This window comes from Falco rusticolus, chromosome 4 (assembly GCF_015220075.1).
Source record: "Falco rusticolus isolate bFalRus1 chromosome 4, bFalRus1.pri, whole genome shotgun sequence".
NCBI lineage: Eukaryota > Metazoa > Chordata > Aves > Falconiformes > Falconidae > Falco > Falco rusticolus.
In genome coordinates, this window is record NC_051190.1 from 36,076,397 (window position 1) to 36,093,751 (window position 17,355).

At 39.2% G+C, this 17,355-nt stretch overlaps 1 long non-coding RNA gene across 1 annotated transcript in view; it reads right to left on the bottom strand.

Annotated features, from left to right (window-relative positions):
* Positions 1-7,554: 7,554 nt before the first annotated feature.
* LOC119147823 overlaps positions 7,555-17,355 on the bottom strand; it is a 128,462-nt gene continuing 118,661 nt past the window's right edge. Inside the window, exon 5 of the long non-coding RNA XR_005104162.1 lies at positions 7,555-7,627. This is a non-coding gene — a long non-coding RNA (uncharacterized LOC119147823). The remainder of the gene's footprint in view (positions 7,628-17,355) is intronic.

Genomic DNA, 17,355 nt, shown 5'->3' on the forward strand with positions numbered 1-17,355 from the left:
CATTGTAATATCACTACATTAAACATTAATCACTTCACATAGCCACATGCCAAATTCTTGTCAAGAATCTCATTATCTCATGTCTCAAATATTGCAGTATCTTCTCCTCCAGCCTACTCATATCCACTCAGGTTACTACTGCAAAAACAGGTCGCTTACCAGTAATGATCACAAGTGCCCATAATGGCTAGGAACAGAAGAAAAAAGCATTTCTTTTTATTGTGACTATATCGTCCCTCTTGGAAGATTAGAGGATGTCATCCCATATCTGCCATTTGCAGTCTACATGCTTGACAAAGGCAAGCTAATGCTTTATCATCCGTAAGAATGCAAGGAAGCGTACAGTACATCTGACCACAGGCTGACCACCAATTTCAGAGCTTCCTGACAAAGAAGATGATGGCAGATATTATCACCAAGTGCCTGACAGCTGAATGTACACAAATTTTTATGTCTGCAGAGGGAGGTGGGATTTTCCCAAGCAGAAAAGGCAAGTGTGACTACTGGTCAGAGCGATGAGTGCCTATTAAAAAAACCATAAATTAAAATTTGTAGCTTTCAGAGAAGTCACTTTTCTGCAGCTACGACTTTTAAGAGAAAGGAGAGAAAGCAAAAGAACAAAATACTATCAAGGAAATGAAAAAGTACTGAAGAGACGGACTAAGTGCTTGAAGCATCAGTGCTGACCTATAATACAATGGAAAGAGAACAAAATTGCGGACTGCAGGAAAAAACCACAACTTTCTCCGTCTTTTCGATTAGTTTTCTTTTTTAGATCCTGCAGGTTTTAAGGTCATTCACAGCCTCTTATCAGGATCATTCTATACTGACAGATCAAGCAAACATGAATGCTCACCTCCAAATCTCACTGATTATATTTTCAAACAAATTACTTTTTGTTTCCCTGAAGTTATCTTCACACTTAGAAAAATCTCTTTATGAACACCTGCAGTCATGATACTCCAAACTGCTCCTTCTCATGGTACTTAAAAAATAACTTGGAAATAGTTACGCTTCTTACAGCTGGAAAAAACTCGTGCCTATAAAAATGAGTGTTACTGATGATGTCTCCATGGGATTTTGAAGGTAGAGGTAAACAACCTCTACCTATAGTGTGTGATGGGCGATGAGCTCTAGTCAGAAGGACGATAGGTACGTTATACCAAGGGGCTGAAAATCTCAGCAGGACTCTTTAGTTTGATCTTACACTAGCACACATGGCCTCTGGGCTGGGGCTGGCAAGCAGACAGCTGGGGTCTGTCTGGAAAAGACCACAGGTACACAACTCTCACTCTTCAAGTTTAGCCAGATCAAGCAGAAATAGTTACATTGAAAACATACAGATAAGCACAAACCCTAAATTCTCCTCAGTTTTAATTTCTTGATTGAAATGGAAATATGCAAAATCAATATTTTATACCATTGATATATAAAATACTAGCTCCTGTCATTCCAATGCTGATCAAAAGGTTCTGTTCTGATTTATCCTAATCTTTTGGATTTCTTATTCACAATTCAGGTGTTACAGGTCTGCACATCATCGACAAGGAATGTCCGTGCTGGTATTAATGGTATCTATATTTGTGGTCAAGAGAAGAATATCATTTGAAGAAAAGATCTTTTTCCTTTTTACCCTGGAGATGCCAAAAGCCACCATTACATTGAATACAAATACTACCATAGCTGTTGAAAAGATACCAACAAAAATATTTCTTCACATTCTTACAGTGCAGTAGAGTAGATGAATTTTCATTACTTTTCACGTTGATCTTCTCTGAAATTTAATTCCCTGTTCAAGCTCTACAAGCTACATCTACACTGCCACATGTAGATCCGTCGCTCCACTAGCCAGATCTACGGGAGAGCTTCTTGGCACCTTTCTGTGATGAGTCTAACACGAATGTTCTTCAGTTAAATGTTTGGTAACTGTGCATAAACATACTTTTCAAGTTGTGAGATAACAGAAACTAAAAGTCCCTGCAGAGCAGTGAGTCCAAATGCAGCCTCATGAAGGCACTTTCTGTCCCTGGAATCTGGGGGGAAGTTTTATGACCACTGGTGGAAATGTGGAATGATAGAGGTGAAAACACAACTGGAGAGCTCTCTCTTTTCCTGTAATTGTTGTAATGGATCATGAAATTAAAGTCATCAAGTAGGAAAGATCCTGTATGGATTTAAGAGATACTGCCTGTTCTGGCTAATTGTGTCAGCCTAGAGTAGCTGATTAGCATAATTAATCTAAACTTCTGATTACCCAAAGGAAGGAGATGTTCCTGGATGCACGGGTGAAATACAACGACTGAAAGAATATTTCAGAGTCCTGTTTGGTTGTCTCTTGCTTTCTTAAAGAAGGACTGAGGGGAATCAGGAGAGCATACTGCTTTAAACCCCGTTCTTTGCTGAGCATACAGTGTTGTAAGTTATTTTGACTCATTAATGACAAAAGAGCTGTGCTAGTAATCTGTATTTCAGTACTGTAGTATTATTACCAACTGTCTGTAGTACAACACTCTGTGCTCTCAAATCAAATATGGGTCCTTGTGGTGCTCAGAAACCACAGAAAAGTCCTAGCAGAAGCTTAGAGTTAAAAAAGCCAGGAAAGGAGAAGAGAGAGGTTAAAACACTGAGCTTTTGCCACCATAGCTGTCAGACAGAGAACTGCAGCTAGGAGTCTCCAAGTGTCTTATTAGAGTCTAGAAAAAATCTGACCCAAGAAGTCAGTCTTTTCTGTAAGTATACACCACAAGAGACCCTGCATTACATTCTTAAAAGAAAGTTTCCCTAATTTCACTAACTGGTTTATATTGTAACTCTACATCTCACTTCAGAGCTAACCTAATCTTACCCTAAGTAAAAGCAACCAAAGGCACAGACTCTAGGTATCTGGAAAAGACTCCTAACGACTCCCAAAAAAGGTGGATCCAGTAACTGTGATGATGCTCCAGTTGTGTTCTGTGAAGTCACTGAAAGAGCATTTTAGAAGTTCCAGATAAGGAGTTAATGGACACATTCAGGATTTTATATTGACGACCCGAGTTATGCATATGGTTGTCCTCCATTATAAATCAGGAAAGCTTCAGCAACTGCAACAGCTGAGAATCCAACTTAATCGTTTTACCATTTTCCACTATCTCAGGAAGAGAAAGACAGTTACAGAAATCATGACAATGTAAGATATGTTCTAATGATTACATATAAAACATTTCTTAGGAAACCATTATAATGAGTTTTAATTGATTGAAAGTTGCATTACCATAAACCTTCTGTTTCTTCTCAGTATGGACACTGATGATGAAACATTGCTTAGTGTCATTACCGCTCTTCATGTCTCATCAGCAGAGAATAATTACGGGATTTTCACTTAAAATTCGCTGCTAGGACAATCCTTTGTTCTCTGTTGATACTGCCAGAAAATATGAGGCTCGTGAACTTCAAATTGGACTGAAATTGCAGTTGTGTTGCCATATAAGCCACCATGCAGTCAAGGCCAAGAAATCCCAACTCTATTAAGAGTCCAGATCACAGAGGAAAAGCCAGATTTGAGTGCTCTTCAAATAAAGAATCTTAGAATCATTTAGGTTGGAAAAGATCTTCGAGATCATCAAGTCCAACATTAATCCAGCACTGCCATGTCACTAAGCACCACATCTATGTGTTTTTTAAAACCCTACAGGGATGGTGATTCCACCACCTCCCTGGGCAGCCTGTTCCAATGCTTGACCACCCTTTCAGTGAAGATGTTTTTCCTAATATCCAACCTAATCCTCCCCTGGCACAGCTTGAGGACGTTTCCTCTTGTCCTGTCACTTCTTATCTGGGAGAAGAGACCGACCCCCACCTGCCTACACTCTCCTGTCAGGCAGCTGTAGGAAGCGATCAGGTCCCCCCAAGTCTCCTCCTCTCCAGGCTGAACCCCCCCATTTCCCTCAGCCACTCCCCATCAGACCTGTGCCCCAGCCCCTTCCCCAGCTCCGTTGCCCATCTTTGGACACGCTCCAGCCCCTCTACATCCCTCCTGAAGTGAGGGGACCACAAGTGAACACAGGATTTGAGGCGCGGCCTCACCAGTGCCCAGTACAGGGGGGTCGATCAATTCCCTTGTCCCGCTGGCCACACTGGGAGAGAAGCCAGTATGCTGTTGGCCTTCTCGGCCACCTGGGCACACTGCTGGCTCACGTTCAGCCGGCTGCTGACCAGCACCCCAAGGTCCTTTTCCACCAGACAGCTTTCCAGCCGCTCTGCCCCAAGCCTATAGCGTTGCATGGGGCTGTTGTGACCTTTTGAAACACAAAATTTTGTCACTGGGGGTGATCTTTTAGATAATGAAAATGAGGTTTCATTCCACAGAAATGAACAACAAAGGAAAATCATAAATGAGACTCCAGGAGCAGATTTCCTATGGAGCAAGTTCTCACACCTCCAGTACAACTAGCTGGCATCACACATCCTGCCCTAACACGTTAAACAGCCTCACACAAATGTTTGCTGATGCCTCATCCTGTTCCTGTATAGTCTAGGCCATTGCCCCATTCTGGAGACAAGCTGCGAAGACATTTGGTCAAAATCTCAAATACAAGGATTTTGTCAAGACGCGCACAACAGCTGCACAGCCTGGCAGGTGAAAAAACCGCAATGACTGCAGCGATGCACCACTGACTGCCACAGAGCAGATGGGATATGAGACACTTCCTCAAACTGAAACCCAGCTGCTCTGAGCAGGGGGAAGGTACCAGCAGCACAAACATGAACATGTCACTCTGCACTAAAAACTGCCAGCGTATTTGAGAAGTTCATTAGAATCTGGAAATGTTCTTCTCATACCAAGTTTCCTAAAACCTTTGCCACTTCCTGAGTGAATGAACAGGTTGATCTAAAATTTGGCAGAATCATAAAGAAACTTAAGTATACTGTAAAGTCTAATACCCAGGGGCTTGACAGGCACAGCTGTTTCATCAACACGTTAATTGCCAGCCCTCACTGTATCTGCTGTTACTCAGGATACTACTGACTTGTCTGTAAACCTTAACCCTATGGATAAATAATTGCCTTATAATAGCACTTTCTGATACTTTTGACCAGAAAAGAGGCTATCCTCTTTTCTAGTTGCACAGCTAGTTCCCTGCTCTAAGGAAGAAGGCACAGTTTGATCCCCCAGAGTTTCATTTGAGGGGAAGTCCTGCAACTGCTGCACCCTACAAAAGCAGCTCTATGGCAATCTGATCAGATCAAGGAATACAAGTGAAAAATAAATGAAACAAGTGGCATGAAATTTCTGAAAGGGCCTCCCCTTTACCTTAGGGAGAAAAGGCATCATGTTGCTCAGGACATGGCTTGGAAAAGTATTCAGAGACAGCTGTCCTGCCTTTAAGCTGGAAGGTCTGCTTGCTTTCAAACACCTGCTTAACTCCTGGCATATAGTTTATTTAGTTATTCTGTGCGGGAAAGGATCTGCTTGACTTTCTGAGTATTATGATGAATGAAAGGGAGACATGTTCAGGAAGGAGAGGCTGGCTTGCATTGTCATGTGTTGCCAGGGACTGGTTTAGTTTTGGAAGGCTCACATCACTGTACCATTTTTCATGCTAAATGAAGCTGCTTTATTTCAGATGCTCAGAAGAGCTCAAATCAGAAGATATTTCTCTAGGCTAATGTACTGACCTTCACAGTATTAGCTTTCTAAAGTCAAGCACTAGCTACTTTCCTAGGGCTAAGATGAGTATGCCTTTAGGTTCATCCAGAGCTAGATGTCCAACAAACTCACTGCTGTCAGTCAAGCATGAGCCATACACAGTCCTTGGCTCCAGAGGAAACAGACTCTCCTACAATTCCCAAGAAAACCCAGGAGGCCAGATACCAAGTCACACAACCAGTCCTATTAACTGCAAGGAGGGCACTCCTTCTGGACTTCACTTCCACAAGCCAGGCACTACTTTCTTGGCCCCAGCTTGCCCCACAATGAGATTAGGTGTAGGAGAGATACAATCAGCGCTGTTTTCTAAACATGTAGTTACTTTTCTCAATGTTTATTTTAAATTAAGACAGCTATTTATGACACACACACACTGGTGCTTTAACTGGTCCACAGAAAGATATGGTTGGAAAACAGGATCTGCTAAGATTAGGCAGCATTAGTAGAAGAACTATGCTGTTCATATGAATTTTACTTTAATTTTTCAGGGAACAGTTCACTTTTTTTGTGCTAAGGAGACACCAGAATATTATAAGAAATACCACATTCCATGCCTGAGAAGCAATTCCATTTGCAAAAGCTAGAACACTTGGGCTAATTAGAGTGGTTCAGTTACTTTGATCAGTGATAAATGAATGCTTTGTATGAGATCCCGCTCTTAGTTAACTTCTTTTACTAAATTCCCTTACTAATGCTTTCCAACTTCACATGGGGGGAGGGTGAGAAAGGAAATTTTTTTAATCAACTTGCTGTAAATTTAAGAATAGTTAGCAAAAAGTTCCTTTGGCTTTATAAGAATATATTATGATTTTGTCTTATTAACACCTTCTTTCATTTATATCACAATTTATTAAACCATTGCATGGTATATAGAACAGGAGAAGTACAACGCATCGCGTATTCTATGCCTCATTCCATGTTTATGATTTTCTCATTGCAGAGATGAGGGTAGGGATCATAGCTCTGTTGCAAGCATGATAAACAGTACTAATAATCACCTGCAGCAGTCAATACTCACACTCCAACTACATTTCACATATGAGTAATTCTATTAAGTTTAGCAGGATAATTTTGTACCTAAGGAAGCCTTCTCGCTCTAAGTTTTTAGACATTATTCCAGCTGTAAGTTTATAGGCATCTTCAGGATTCATATGCTCTGCATTTCAATGTGCTTGCTTGCTCTGCCAAACCTTTTCCACTATTTGTACTGTCCAGTTATAAAACTCGAGTTTACAGGTGAAATGATTTTGGAAAGACTGAGGAATTCCATGGCAGAGAAAGAAGTAAATTAATTCAGCCTTACTCCAAAATTGCCTTGGATCATATTTACATAGTGACATCTTTTGTGATAACGACAAAACAAGAATACACATGTGATTGGTTATTAACTTAGCAAAAAGATTAAAAACTGGAAGATTGATGAACATTCCTTTCTCCCATCTGTGTGCCTAACCAGTTGCGAGTCTATCAGAGCATCTTGGTTCACATTTCTGCCTTTCCCTTGTTTACATCAACCAATTCTCACTGAATACCAAGGAAAACACTGTCAACTGCAAAGATAAAGTAACACTACTTTCCTAATTAGAACTTGAGTTCTACGTAAAGCCAAAAAGATTCACTGAAACACCTAAAGCCTACAAAAATTCCCCAAGAGAGCTTTAAACAGCATGCCTGCTCCTTGGAGAACCCAGATTTGGCTTTTTTTCATTTATCCAATCCCTACTGGCAGAAGACGGATCTCCAGTATTTCTGAAAATTACATTCCCTTTATAGTTAAATGCCTCATAACAGTCTGAATCCTTCAGTCATATAATGACAGTGGGGCTTATGGTACACAAATGCTACTTACTGACAAAGGCAGACCCCTCCAACAGATCTTGCCACTCTCAGAAATGTTGTGACAGTCTCATTGGCAAATTTCAGGCCCCTGAACAATCACTGCAAGAAGAAAATTACATTCATCATAATTTAAATAATTTTTAAAATATACCAAGGTATTTTGTAATCGTTCAGAAAAAGTTTTTCTATCCGGAATTTTAAGCTTAGATACTTCTTGGACATATATAATAGCAGTAGTAGTTACACAGATCTGATGCTAATGTAATAGGTACCAGCACAATAGACAGCTAGATACAGGAGACAACTGATATGTAAAGAAAAAAATATAGTTAAAATGCATATATAAGACTTGCAATTTGTCATAGAGAGGTCACAAGCAGCAATTATCTTAGGCAGTTGCAAATAGGCTGAATTATAAGATGGGAAGGAGATCTAGCAGGGACCCAACTCCCACCTCCCAACAGATGGTTAAGTTCTGGTAGTAATTTTGATCCACTTTCATCACTATGTCTAGCAGGCTGCAGTTATTCACATGCTATAAAATCTGCAATGTGTTTTTCCTCACACTTCTGCTTTCTTCACTGCGATGTCAGAGCCATGATGTTAGTGTCCCTCCCCCTTTCCTTCTAGCACTGAGATTCCTGTATTTTCTTAACCTGGCAGACAAAGGTGCAGGAAGGACCAGCTAGCTTTTTCCATTGGAGACGAAAGCTTAATTTCACTAAGACACATAACAAATGTTTCTGTACAGCTAAGCAGGGGGGCGACACAGCAAGGACGCAACAATTCAGAAAAAAATCACTGCTTTGTAACTAAATCAGTCACCAACACACCCAGCTATTGTTGTCACTGGATTTCATAAAGCAGCTTGCTGTAATTTTCATTGTCATGCCTTTAGAACCAATTAGTTTACCTTGTCCTTACTAGGCATAAATGTGTTTTCTGAGGTTAAGAACTACAGAATGACAATTGCAGACTGGTTGAGGTTACCAGGGACCTCTGGAAGCTCATCTAGTGCAACCCAGCTACTCAAGCAGGACTACCTAGGGCCAGCTCTCCAGGACCATGCCCAGACAGCTTTTGAATATCTCCAAGGAAGAAGACTGCACAACCTCCCTGGGCGACCTGTGCCAGTTCTTAGTCACCCTCACGGGGGGAACAAGTGGTTCCTGATGTTGGTGTTTAAAGGCACCTTCTAACCGAACCCATTTGAGGATTCTGTGATGTTCAGACAGAACCTCCTGTGTTTCAGCTCGTGCTCATTGTCTGTGGTCCCTCCAGGTGTTTAGATACATTGATAAGATACCCCCAAGGCTTCTTTTCTCTGGGCTGAATGGCCTCAGCTTTCTCAGCTTTTCCTCACAGGAGGGGTAGCCCAGCCCCTTCATCACCTTTGTAACACTTTGTTGGACTCTTTCCAGTAGTTCTATTTCTTTTACTGGGGAGCCAAGAATTGGACAAAGTGCTCCGCATGCAGCCGAGGTCATGTAGCCCATCTAGATAGTCATCTAGATACAAAGCAAGTTCATAGCAAATAATATAAGAAAAACATGTGAATGTTAAGATTGAATAATTGTAGCTCATGGCAGGCATTCCTAAAGAACTGTGGAAGTATTGAGTGTCTACTGGCTCTGTCACACCATGTTTGGATTCACATTTCAGCTTCCCACACTCAACTGTCCAGTAGCAGCACCGCAGTATCTAACTCACACAAACACTATCTTTTCCACACTCTCAGACCTGCTTTCTTGCAACTTTCTGCATGATAACTTCTCACTAAGGACCACACTGTCCATTAGCCTGTGTTCACAGACCTTGCAGACTTTGAGCAGCAGTGATTTAATTAAAATTCACAATGTTCAGTATGGCTCATAACACTAGAGATTTCAAGTCCCGGGCACTTGCTGTTCAGCTGTAGTTAAACACACTTGACAGGCTGTAGCACAGCTGTAGTTTCTGGCAGTGTCCAGCAATGCAAGAAGCTGATGCTAAAGTCATTTTCTTCTGTTCTGTCAACCACACTAATCATCTCCTTCCAGTTGTGGTGCAGTGCCATAGGCTGCTTTTCAAAGCCTACTCTGGCACAACAGCAACAACACACCTCACGCAAAGCTCCAAGGAGCCTAGCTGCTCCTCTTCCCTCTGACTGCAGAAAAGCTGCAAGATGGACCAAGTAGGGAGCTCTGCATCAACTAAGATGATGCACACTCAGGTTGTGCCTAGAATACAGGAATGCTTATACACCAAAAGAGTTTTTACTCCAGTTACAAGTAAAACATATGCATGAAGTGGTACTAAATCCTTCAGGACACCTATCAAGTTATTGCATCTATGTATAATATCCACATACTACAAATATAAAGGAAAGCATATGTGCATATAAAGAGATATTTCTATTTAATGAACAACATTGAGTTCAGCAAAGCGTATTATACATAGGGTCTGTCACTGGGATTTGTTTGTAATCCATGACGGGTTACAGTCTTAAGCCTAAAACCCGAACGAATGCTGTCAGTTGCATGCATCATGCATATAAGAGTACCTTATATTGTGTTTATCTTCCTGCAGATTAACATTGTGATCATTTCAGAAAACTTCAAAGTATGAGAGAACATTTCAAGTTTTAAGGACTATCATAAATAAGATCCTTGCTGTGTTAGATGTGCATTGCTATCTTTCACATAACATTTAGAACTCCATCCTTAAAGAGAAATGAAATTTGTAAAAATGTAAATGCACATACTTGAGACAAGAAAAACTTTTGAATAAGATTTCTGAAACATATTTGTTGTTGTCTATGCACTCACTGATGCCATGTTAATCAGATGACTCAATAAATTTTATATAGGGTAACAAAAACTAGAAGTAATATCCTAAGACAACAAAGAATTATTCACCATGTAATTGTTACAGCTGATAGCAAACGCTTTCTTTCATGTTTTTTTCCTTATATAACAAGTTTCCTTCAACTTGGTCATAGCAACAACCAGAAAATATCCAGCAAAGTCATTAAGAAAAAGAATAAATGAAGAAGAAGGTGTATTTTAATGATAACCAACAAGTGCAGTGTAACATTTTTTGTTCACAAGACTCATTTACCAAGCGCAAATGTGTTCATTTCCTTCCTGCTCCATTTTTCAGTCTTGTAACATCAATGAGATTGAAAGCTGCAGAACCCACACTGAACTAAGGCACACCGATCACTTAAGACTAGTACCTTCCTCTCTGTGTCTCACTCATCACACTTTTCCCCCCCCCAATATAAAACAAATAACAAGGAAATTCTAAGTCTGAACTCTAGAGAACTGAATTAAAATGAGTGCATGAGTCAATTCTCAAGAACAAAAAAGAAATAGATATTGGTCTGCTTACACAGCCCATAATATTTTTGCCTTTCCCTGGAGACAGTATTGGAAAAGATCTTTTTATTAAGCACAGTACCCCTTTTTATTGCAGACAGCGATGTTATACTGTCCTTTATAAACTCATTGTGGGCAACCTTAAAATTCATTGGATTTTGTCTATACTTTTCCTGTCTGCTTATTCCAGAACAACACAACCATCACAGCAAGAACCATCTCATAATATTTTTTAAGACTTATTTAGAATCAGTTCATTATAATTTGACTTTCTGTTATCTCTTAGCATAAATCCACCTTTTCACTCACTAGTATTTAATTCCTTGATATATTTCAAGAGAGCAATGCATTACATGCCATACTTTCATAGTTTCTTGTAAGGCTGGCTTTTCATTCACAATTAGCCTAGCAGTTTTTCCATGCAACTGTTGACCACAATAGTCTGGAGTATCCTAGATTGCGTCCACTAGCGTCTTTTATGAAGGCATTAATTTCTGCTGTAAACCCCCGCATGCAACAACAACTCAAATTGCATGCACATTTTTGCACTTTTATATCACACAGCAGCTAACAGTTTCCTTCTGATTAGCAAGAAGCTTTTGCACAGTGGTGGAGTTTTGACTCTTGATTGTAATTGCTGGGTCTCCAACTTCAGCAGATTTTCCTGATCTCACATGTTATATTCCTTTACTTTCATCCCACTGCCATCATTACAACCCTCGATACCATTCATTCTTTCCTGTTTAATATTCTACTACTTCTTCAAATTAAGGACATCTTCAAGTCTGAGTTATAAGCAAATTAATTAGCACATTTGTACTTGTTATACCAAGATCACAAGAAAAGTTTCCTGGGAGTACCAAATGCATCAGTTTGGTACTTTCTCCTTCACTGCAAACCACCTTTATAAATTGTGTACTAGCTTCCACTGACCTTTGAATTTTTGCATAAAGATCTACACAGATCATTTGTTCTGCATCCAAATTAATAATTTTCTATTTGGCATTATGTTTCTGAAATCCAGGTTGATTAAATTCTTTCTCAGTTATTTTCTAAAAATTAATACCTTAAGATCATCTGATTTATCACTGGTAAAGGAACAGCCTGTCATATTCCACTTCCCATTAACATCGTTATTTATTTACTCTTATTGTTAAAAAATGTTCTGAAGACATATTTTATGGAGAGTAGAGCCAAGATCTCACGATAACTGGTTCACTTCACTCCTGAATACTTCACACCTTTAGCTTTTGTAACACAAAATCCACCCTTTTTAATTTCAGTTTAATATAAGCAGATTTTAACAAGTGATTTCCTGGTCTATTGTATTTTCTACAGTAATTCTATAATATCCTCATTAACAACTAAAAGCATAGCTAAAATAGATTCTCACAGATTCAGCAATTACTTTGTGAAGAAATACATCACCTATTACACTCCAGAATATCTAGACATGACTATTGATAACAAAATTTGCTCTTCAATCTACACTTGGGACACCAGTTTTCCATAAAGGGCACAAATCCCAGTAGTATAAATCAATTTTTGATTTGTCACCCCATCACATTATAATGTACTAAAAATACAAAAGGATTAAAGCTATTAAAATGTCATGTCTCTGAAAAGAAAATGATGAAAAATACAGAAGGAAATGTCCCAGAATAATAGTCTAGGAACAATGATTTTTCGGTCGTGGCCTATTCTCACCATGAGTGAGCAAAATACAATAGTCTGTATCACTAGCTGTGTCAGGCTGTGTAATAGGATGAGAGTTTCATATTAGCTTTGTAAATCCTGTTATCATGAGCACAGATTCTGGTTATGAACACAGGTGTTTTGGTTTTTAATCCTAGCCTTCAGAGGGCATGTATTTGTTTCACCATATCTACTACCCGAGGATGGGAGAGAGAGACTGAAGAAATGCACACCTTTTTATTCTAGCCATGGAATTATAAACTCTGCCAGGCAACCAATACATTCAAGTACTGGGCACCATCACTCAACACACTGAACTCATTAGCCCCTCCTTTCATGCATAGTTTCCCTTCAGTTCCTTGAACGGCACAGGACAGTCGCAATGGTGGTACAGAGAACAGCATAATCCAGCTGCACGAGGTGATGTAAAGCCTAGAGAATTTAACCAAACTATTCCATCGCTAAATATGGGTTTGTCACTTACATGATTGCAGGGAATAAATCTGATAAACGCATATGACACTAAAGAACGAATGTTGTTTTCAAACAAAACTGTCCCTAAAATCCACTTTGGTTTTTTCTTGAAGAATTTAGATGTTTTTAGATATATGAACAAAGAAGAATATACAAACAATGAAAGGAACAGGTAATGAGGTTGCCCATCATGGGAGTTGGGGGCTTTTCTACAGAACAGCTGTTTTTCCATGCAACATCATTTACGGCATTCAGCTGTATTTCATTAGGTATGTTCTTAGCTATTTAGAACAGTTTACTTATCTTTAGGAAACCATTCTATTTCTGCTGAGGAAATAAAATTATTCTAAGATTGAAGTCACTACAGATATTGTATAAATGCTGTCAGAATGCTGTTGACACACCTCTGTTTCCCAGAGATTTTACAAATTAATTTTAAATGACAGAGGAACTGTACAAATTATGTGCTATTCTAACATCAGCTGTCCCACTATGTTTTCCACATGTTACATGCTTAGAGGGCTAAGAAGGCTAGAAACAATTTAACTAACTAGACCTACATAATTAATGAGTACTCTTTGGCCATTTTTGCTCTTCCTTGCAACTCTATTTTTCTGAAAACTCTCTAAATTACATTTTGTTTCCATGAATATATGGAGAATCTCACATTCAATAAAGCAGCTAATTATGGCATCTCCAAATGTTAGGATTTGTGGTAAAAATAACACAAAATTTCAAAAGCAAAGAAACAGCATGAAGACCAGTCCCTCCAGATGTAATCCTAACACATAGGTGCTCAAATGCAGTGGCACAACAAGGAAACAATTTGCAACGTTCCTAAAATGCATATATGAGAATAAAAATCTCATTATATTACAATTGTTTATTTTTTTAAGTTAAAGGCAGAACTGTAGTGACTAATAACTGAATATTTATTCTCAACCTTTTAACTATTCTTTTCCTGGTGTGAGAAAACAAGGTCTTTTTTCAAGCACAGAAACTCCATTTCAGAAACCTGAATTGTTAAGCAGCTAACTCTCACGAACTACTAGTCTAAGTACATCTCTATGATACAAAAGGAAAAGACAAACAGGGCTTCTAATTGAGACCTTTGGGTTAAACACCTATTCCCCATATTCATGGGGAAATACAATGTAAAAGAGAAATCAAGAATTTTCATTTACGGAAACTTGTCTTCGAAAGATTTTTTTACTTTTTGGAAATAGCAAATTACTCAACAATTCTTTGCAACTACAGTGAGATATATCTTTCCAAGAGATTTCTTTTCTATTTAGGTACTTAGTTTTATGAAGTATCCTGAAACATTCTCTCGAGTCCATTCAGAGATAAACTGAACTTCCCCAGTTGTGGCTCAGTGGCTTATGGGAATACTGATATTAAAGGTTTACAATTTCAGATGTAAATATTGATGTCCCAAGACAGCTGTCAATGTTTACAAAAGTTTTAGAAACTGATAATTTGTGTGATACCTAAAAAAGTATCATCAGTCTTTAAAATCCACTCTTCTCCGGGCTTAGTGATAGGCATTTGGCTGAATAAATTCTGATTTCTAAAAGGCTTTAACATAGCTGAGCAGACTCTTTCCTTCAAGTTCTCCAAAAGAAACTTCATAAAAATTTGTGGGGAAAAAGACTGGACAGGAAAGATTCACAAGGAAATGACTATACAGAAATTAGGGCACTGTTTTAGAATAAACTCAGTCTGGGATCTCAGCAGTGGCTTTTGAAGCATGAGGAGACTTCTTCAGACTTTGCTGGAAGTACACAGCTGCTGGCTGCAGAAAGCCTGTGAATCCATCCATGATTGCTGTTATTTTTTAAAGCACTATACACATCTTTTGAAAAAACAAGTCCTAAATACTTGAATTTAAGGATAGAGAATTATGATTAAAGTTAAGCTTTACCAATTCACTGTACATTGTTCTTCAATGAGCACAATGACCCGCTTCAAGTTTCTGCTCTTGGATTTTTGTGGGTTTGTTCTTCCTCTTAAGTAATCTCAAGATTACATGGAGAACTTCTGGCCACACACAAGAAAGTGTCACGGTTTTGTCTGCTAAAGAGATTACGAGCAATAATACAATTACCACTGTACAATTTCAGCAGAAGGACTTACAGCACCATTTGGCTCACTCTCCTATGTGCTTTGCACTCTGTTCAGTGCTAGAAAGGGTATAGGGAAAACCAAGTCCTGAACAGGATAAGAAATGACAGAAGACAGACAATGAATCAAAGCAATCAAAAGTATTTATGAATTAGAACACAAACACAAAGGCCTTCTGGATTTGAACTGGAATTTCCTATACTATAAAGCAATGGCATTCACAAAAGCCATATTGGTTTTTTTAGAGCATAATAAATCTCTTCCTCTGCCCTTTCGAAACTTGAAGTTTTGATCAAAGTACGTGACCTGTAACATTAGACGAGAAAGCAAATTCATCTCGTCCCAGGGAAATTATGGAGAGCTGACTCAAAATCCCAGACACAACTCTGCATACAGTTTTCCCTCTGGAGAGATTAAGAGATATAAGCAGATACGACAAATAGTAATCACTCTGTTCAACGTGCTACCAGAAGATGTTAAGATACCAAGATAACACAGATTTAAGAGCCATGAATAGAATACAGTTTGTTCCTGCAAATTACTGACCTGTTATCAAGTAGCACTTGAGAGACTGGAAACGAGGTACAGCAAAAAACTAAACAGGGCAGCAACATGTAGTTTTAAAGGCTCAGTATCTAATGTTCCCACTAGATTGTACTAGGAATCTGATCTACTCTCTAGAATAACACCGTATCTTGTAAAAGGGCAGGCAAACAGCATGTGAATGTCACAATTTTTATCAACCTCCAGCATTTAAACTCATTTAGGATCATTTATAGGCTTTATATTTGCCCTGCTTTCAGCAGCACAGTCCAAAATGCACTCTTTCAGTTGCTATACTGCAAAATCACAAAAATAAAAGTAACAGAAAAGTACATTGACAGAAAGATTGGAATGTTTCACGGCTGTAGGGCAGGTATATATCTTTTTTACAATAACACCACTAAATATAGTCTCTCCTGCCTTCTGAACGTTAATGAAAAAAAGCCACTTGTAGTTCCAGAGACCCTTAAAAAAATTGGGTTTAAAACATGTCTCCTGCAATAACACTGCCAAAATATACCACAAAAGTTTAACTTTTGGCATCAGAGAACTTCTTACATATGTTCTTTTGCATCCATCACCAGGAACCCATTTATACTTCGCAACAGATCAGTTTCAAGACTTGCTACACTATATACTCTGAGCTGCTGTCATTAAAATCAACTGCTGCAATGAAAAACACAATTAGCAAATGTCAAATGTCTGGAAATATATAAAAAAAAAAGGCATTTCCTACAATAAGAATGGGAGTAAAGATTTATTTGTACTGTAGGGATCAAATTCCTTAGACAGTGCTCTTCAAGCAAGGAACTGTTACATTTTTTCCTGCATAAATGAAAGCATGTCACTGGACCAGGAATGTAGGGATTAATCAGTGAGATGCAACTTTTTAAAAATCATCAAAAAGTCTAATTAACAGCCATAGAGTATGTGCAGTACTTCAACCATATAGTGGGAAAGAAGAACCAAAGAGGGCAAGGATGGGCGTAGAGCAGGGAAATACCCATATTTCTTCATAGCGAAGGTGGACTCTTCAGGAGAAAAGAACAAGATCCTTTCCTGCCACAATCACTCTCTTCTCCAAAGCCTTGAGACGTTCCAAACTGAAACATAAAATTACTGCTGCTGTGGAGTGGGATTTAGTCAGAACATCTCCTCAAGTTTCCCAGTTTCCCTTGGAAGGAAACAGAGTGTGCAGGTGGGGATGGAGTCACTCTGTACTCCAGTGTTACGCCCTGCTGAGACAGTCAGGGACAAGCAGCGAGGTGTATTTCACAGGGCAGCCAGGATATGTCCCCTGGAACCAGGGCAGCCAGAATTAACAGCACCTGGCAGGACCTTTCTCCATGCATGTGTGACCGGTTTCTTCGGCTGAGTTGTCTTTTTTGTATCCAGCTAAGGAACAAAACAGCTCCCACCTGGCAAGGCGGTCTCAGCCTCTGCCTACATTTGCTTCTCTGCAGTGTTACAGCCAAGACAGAACCTCAGAAGCTGCCACACGTGAAGCAGAGCCTGCACAGCTAGAGACCCTTACCAACACCACTCTTGACTCCTGACGCCTCATCAGACCTACCCTCTTTTGCATAAAAGGAGGAGCTAAACTGCCTCTTCTGCTCCAGGAAGAACATTCAG